This window comes from Neovison vison, chromosome 5 (assembly GCF_020171115.1).
Source record: "Neovison vison isolate M4711 chromosome 5, ASM_NN_V1, whole genome shotgun sequence".
Lineage (NCBI taxonomy): Eukaryota > Metazoa > Chordata > Mammalia > Carnivora > Mustelidae > Neogale > Neogale vison.
Window position 1 is genome coordinate 29,223,318 of NC_058095.1, and position 5,789 is coordinate 29,229,106.

Below are 5,789 nucleotides of genomic sequence, written 5' to 3' on the forward strand. Positions count from 1 at the left end.
TAAGGACACCAGTTTTGGGACTTAGGGCCCACCCTAAATCCAGGATGATCTTATCTTGAGATTCTTACCTTAAAAACATTTGCAAAGACTCTATTTCTAAGTAAGGTCACATTCACAGGGGCCTGGGGTGAGGACTGGGACATATCTTTTTGTGGGGGACACAATTCAACCACTTACAGGGATGAAAGTTTAAATTCTTTCCAAGGGAGGAGGCTAAAACTTGTGGCAAGGATGAGGATCAGATTGTTAAGGGCGGAGGACAGGGTGTGCTAAGAGATGAAGACCATGGAGCTGGGGTGAGGGGCTGGCTTTTATGTGGTGTTATCTGTGACATGTGTAGGCAGGACTAGCACTTCTGAAAATCCAAACTAAGCCAGATTCCACCTGTCTGATGGTAGACTAGAGGTTCAGTATCTACTGATATTAGTTTCTCTAATCAGAGTATGGATCCTGGAGTCAGCCAGGCTGGGTACAAATCCAGGCTGGCTAACGTTGGGCAAATTACTTAGGTTGGGTTCCCTCAAGGCAGAGCCTGGGACAGGATTTCAGCACATTTGATTTATTGAGAGAGTGCTCTTGGGAAAAAATGGGATGTGGGAGGCAGGTGAGGGGTGGCTGATGGATCTGAGCAAGGATCCAATCCCAGCTAGAGTTTTGCAACTGACCCCACAGGTAGCTCTGGACAAGAAATTGTGACATGGAGTTTAGTCCCACCTTGTAGAGTCCCAGCCCATCACTGTTAGTCATTGGCTGATGGCCATCACGATAGGGAAAAAGGCCAGGTGACATCATACCCATTCGGCCAAGAACATTTCTCTGGGGAGGGAGGAGGCTGTGAGTCATTAGAAGCCAACATTTAAAAAAAAAAAAAGATTTATTTTATTTATTTTAGGGGAGGAGGGGCAGAAAGAAAAGGAGAGAGAATCTCAAGCAGACTCCATGCCGAGTGTGGACCCTGATGCAGGGCTCGATCCCACAACCCTGAGATCACAACCTGAGCCAAAACCAAGAGTTGGGCACTTAACCAACTGTGCCACCTAGGAGTCCCTAGAAGCCAACACTTTCAGCACTTGGGGAGTGGTGACACCTACCTAGGAAAGGGTCTAACCAGTATCCACCGCGTTTAACTTTGAAAATTTTAGTTTCCTCATCTTTTTTTTAAAAGATTTTATTTATTTATTTGACAGAGAGAGAGATCACAAGTAGGCAGAGAGGCAGGCAGAGAGAGAGAGGAGGAAGCAGGTTCCCCGTTGAGCAGAGAGCCCGATGCAGGGCTCCATCCCAGGACCTTGGGATCATGACCTGAGCTGAAGGCAGAGGTTTAACCCACTGAGCCACCCAGGTGCCCCTAGTTTCTTCATCTTAAAAATGCTGATAATAGTAACTATGTCATAGGAGTGCAATGAGGTTTAAATAGGTTAACATATGTGAATGTCTATAGATGTTCAGTAAATCTCAGCTATGATTGGTGTATTCTTTATTGCTGAGCAACAAACTACCCCCAAATTTAGCCACTTAAGACAACAAATATTTATTAGGTAACTCGGTTCCTGAGGGTTAGGTATCAGGAGTGGCTCCCCGGAATTTGTTTTGGTTCAAGGTCCCTCATGTGGTTGCCATTGGATGTCAGTTGGGGCTTGACTGGTCATCTGGAAGCTTGACTGGGGCTGGAGATCTACTTCCAAAATGGCTTCTTCTCATGGCTGTTGGTAGAAAGACATAGTTCCTCACCACATGGACACCTTCATAGGCTGCTTGAGAGTCCTCATTACATGGCAGCTGGCTTCCCCCCATGAACAATCCAGAAGGGAGAACAAGAGAGAAGTTACCATCCCCTTTATGACCTGATCTTGGAAGTTACACACCATCACCTCTGTTCTATTCTGTTAGAAGTGAGTCACTAAGTCTAGCCAATACTCGAGGAGAGGGAGATTAAGTTCCATCTCTTGAAAGGAGAAAATGATTTGTGGAATTTGAAATCCACTGCAATTAGCTATTCTTTTTTTTTTTTAAGATTTTTTTTTTTTTTAAATTTGATAGAGATCGTAAGTAGGCAGAGAGGCAGGCAGAGAGAGGAGGAAACAGGCTCCCCGCTGAGCAGGAAGCCTGATGCGGGGCTCAATCCCAGGACCCTGGGATCATGACCTGAGCCGAAGGCAGAGGCTTTAACCCACTGAGCCACCCAGGAACCCCAAGAATTAGCTCTTCTTAATTACCATGGCAGGCTTGGAAACTTGGGTTGCCTTCCAAAGGAAATTTGTGTTTGACAAATGAACACACAAGGAGGCAATGAATGAATCTCAAGGGATGGATTACTGGGCATTTAAGTAGAGTAGCTGTCTTTGAAAAGGGGAGACTTCCAAGGTCCATTGAATGACATCATACTTTCCACTTGCACACCAGCAGTGCACCCCTGCCCCGCCAAATTCCACTTCTGGTCTACCAGAGGACCCCAAGAATCTGTATTGAGAAGCTTGTAGGGGCATGTGATGTGCAGTCCGGTTTGGGAACCTCTGGTGTAGACAGTTTCACCCTTCCTAAACGTGTGTGTGCACATGCGCACACGCGTGCGCACACACACACACACTCACACACCCAGCTTCTGGCTCTGTTTTGTTTGATCTTCTAGCTTCTTGACTTCCCACACCAAATCCAGTCCCCTGCAGGCTGCATTTCTGGTTTGTTGGGCCCTGGTTTTAGCTTTGTTTACTTTCTTGCCACCTACTCCAAGGGACCTCCCACCCCAGCTCCTGACTGGGCCGGCCTCTGCCCACCACCCTCTGGGGAGCCAGGGGGCTTCAGGCTTAACCAGCCTTCGTGTCCTCTCTCTCTTTGCTACCCACAACTTTCATTCTTTGCTACTGGGTCTATTGGCCAGGTCTTCGCCACTAGATCAAAAAGAGGGTGGGAACAATTATTCGGATAGTTCAGACACTTATTCAAGCAAAAATGATAATTTTCCCCCCTCCTGAACAATCCAGATAATTGTTTTAATTCCCAGCTTCACTTTGTCTCTGGAGCCCTGACCTCTGCATTCTATGACTTCTAGTTAAAATTTGGTCCCCTCTGATCTAGTTGTTTTCTCTGACTCATGTTCCACTGCGGGGGGCAGGGGGCGGTCATTTTCAGGGAAGAGGATCTCTCGTAGGTAAATGAGAATGAACTTCAGTCCTGGGCAATATTAGAATCAAAATGAAGCCTCATTGGTAGACCCACCATCTAAATTTCATTTTCTGGAAGGCCCCGCTCTATTTCATCGCTCCCCAACCCCTGACATACACAGCAGCAAGGAGCAAATTACCATTTATTAAACTCTCATTATCTTTCCCGTTTTCAATACCATTCTCTGTGTATGTGTGCAGCACGCAAGCCCCCACTGCCATTAAATTAGCAATAAGTCTTGTTAGCATAGCATCCATATTTATAGACAGGGTTGAGTAATGCTGTTGTGAGAAGGTGCCGAGTCGCTGTCCTTAACAGAAGGTTAGGGATATGTCCTTGTCCTGCAGCAATCCAGGCACGTGGCAGATGGAGATTTGAGGGGACCTAACAAAGACTTCTGCTGTTGCAAGATAGTTTCAAGCCTCTCATGGGGGTCTATAAAAGTTCCAGCAGAGGGGTGTCTGGGTGGCTTGGTCAGTTAAGTGTCTGACTCTTGATCTCAGCTAAGGTCTTGATATCAGGGTTGTGAGTTCAAGCCCCATGTTGGGCTACACATGGGTGGAGCCTACTTTAAAAAAACAAAAGAAAGAAAGAAAGAGTCCAAGCAGAGACAACTCACCTTTGGGGGGAAAAAAAATAAAAGCCCCTGCTTTTTATCTGGGTATCATGGAGATTGAGAAACTGACAGGAAATGGTGGTGTCCTGTTCTGCTGCTCTCCGAACTCAGAACTCAGAGAGTGCATTGCAGATCCTGCTTGAGTGGGCAGGGCTTAGAACACTCCTCCTGACCAGGCTGTCCAGGCTGGGCATCTACGTGAGTGAGCACAAGATTCTTCTGGAATTGCCTCTTGTGCTAGGCAATCTGCCAGCAGTTTCAGGACAATAGTATGGAACAGGGCACATATTATCAACAGGGGAGGGTTAGCTGTGCATCCAGTTAGCCATGGTCCATGGATAAAACAGAGCCAATGGATCGGGCTCAACAAACCCATGTCTGTATCATTACAAAGTCCATGCCCTTTTCAATAATGCTGAGCCTCTCGCCCCAGAAATCCAAAGCAGACTCTTTTTTTTTTTTTTTTTTCTGTTTCCCACTGCAAAACTTTGCCCTGACTTCTGAAAAGCATGTGGATTCCCAATCACTATCTTCGAGCCAAATGCTGCCCGAAGCAGCACCGAGGGACCTGCCCACTCCATGGGGGCAGACTTCTGCCGCTTTTCTGCCGCATACCTGGCAGGCGGTTCTCCCTGGCTGAGGAAGCCTCGTGCTTCATTGGCCGCCCGTCCACGCTTCTTGCTTGCAAGTCAAGTTCAGCAGCCTCTGGGTCAGTTCCCGATTAGACCCCAAGTCTTACCTGGTCTTCCACTTCTTCTTGTCTTACCTTATTAGATTTAGAATCTGGGAGCTAGAATGAACAAAAGGAAGACACTGACCCACCGCTTTGATCTGGCAGACGTGTCTGTGACATTGAGGCAGGGGCGGGGAGGGTGTTCAGAATAATCCATTTCCCCCTCGCAGACACCTGGTATCCCTTTACCTATTGTTCAGCGGGGCTGGCAGCTCCCCGCAGTGTAATCACCCTTGGCTCATTAACAAGCTGTGCTCATTTGCATATCTAAATATCCCTGTACATAGAAAACAGAGCCGATTCCATCTTACCCTAATGCATATACAGGAAAAGGGCAGGAAAGAGGCAGACAGGAAAAAATGAGATCATACCCACCTTCCTCTGTCCCTCACATTCACCTGTTGGTCAGTTTCTTTGTTCGACCAGCTCCTTCTTTCCTTGCAGACAAACCACTGATAAACTTTATGTTGTGTTTATTCTCCCTTTCCTCATCATTTGGAAAAGCTGTCCTCTCTCCCAATTTTCTCCACCCCTATTTCCACCTCTCCTTCTCTGGCTCCACTTCTGGGAGAATACCCCATCCCCTCTTTAAAAAAGCAACACAAAACACCAGAGCCCTCTACATCCATCAGCTTTATGCAAATGTATAAACACACCCACCCTCATTCAGCAGGCTCAGAAACAGGAACTGTCTATCTATAGATCAGCCTGATTACAGTTCATTTTTATACAGCTTGAGAAGCGTGAAAAGTCACAGGCTGGGGAGAAACCAACCCTGAATCGTCATACAGATGATCGTGACACATGTAGATCATTTATTCCAGAAGTGCCCTGATGGGCCCCCGGGATCCTCCCTACAGATTTCTTGTCAATTTATAGGAAAGGCTGCTGCTCTAATGATGCCTTCTGGGGCAGTGCCATCTTAATCATGGAACACGGGGAAAGGGGGACACCCATCTCTGCCCAGCTGCCACTTTCCTGGGAAAACAGTTTCTGAACGACGGACTCCGGAGCAGGAGGGCCAACCCTAAAAGATGAAGGTGTTGGGAGAGAAAAATCTAGAAAGCAGTGGGACTTCCTGCCAGCTTTGTCGCTTACTCCATTCATTCTACAAGCATTTATTGGGCCACCTGCTGTGTGCACCATCATGCACTAGTTCTGACCACATTTATTTGTCAAATGGTTAGAAATGCTTGCTAAGTGCCAGTCACTATTCCAACTGCTTTATAAATACTAACTTCTATCATTCTCACCATGCTCCTATGAGACAGATACCAA

General features: G+C 46.8%; 1 long non-coding RNA gene across 1 annotated transcript; it reads right to left on the bottom strand.

Annotated features, from left to right (window-relative positions):
- Positions 1–1,515: 1,515 nt before the first annotated feature.
- Positions 1,516–5,127, bottom strand: LOC122907663. Its single transcript, XR_006384739.1, has 2 exons — positions 4,887–5,127; positions 1,516–1,703 (listed from the first exon to the last, which is right to left on the bottom strand). It is a non-coding gene; the product is annotated as an uncharacterized LOC122907663 (long non-coding RNA).
- Between the last annotated feature and the right edge of the window lie 662 nt (positions 5,128–5,789).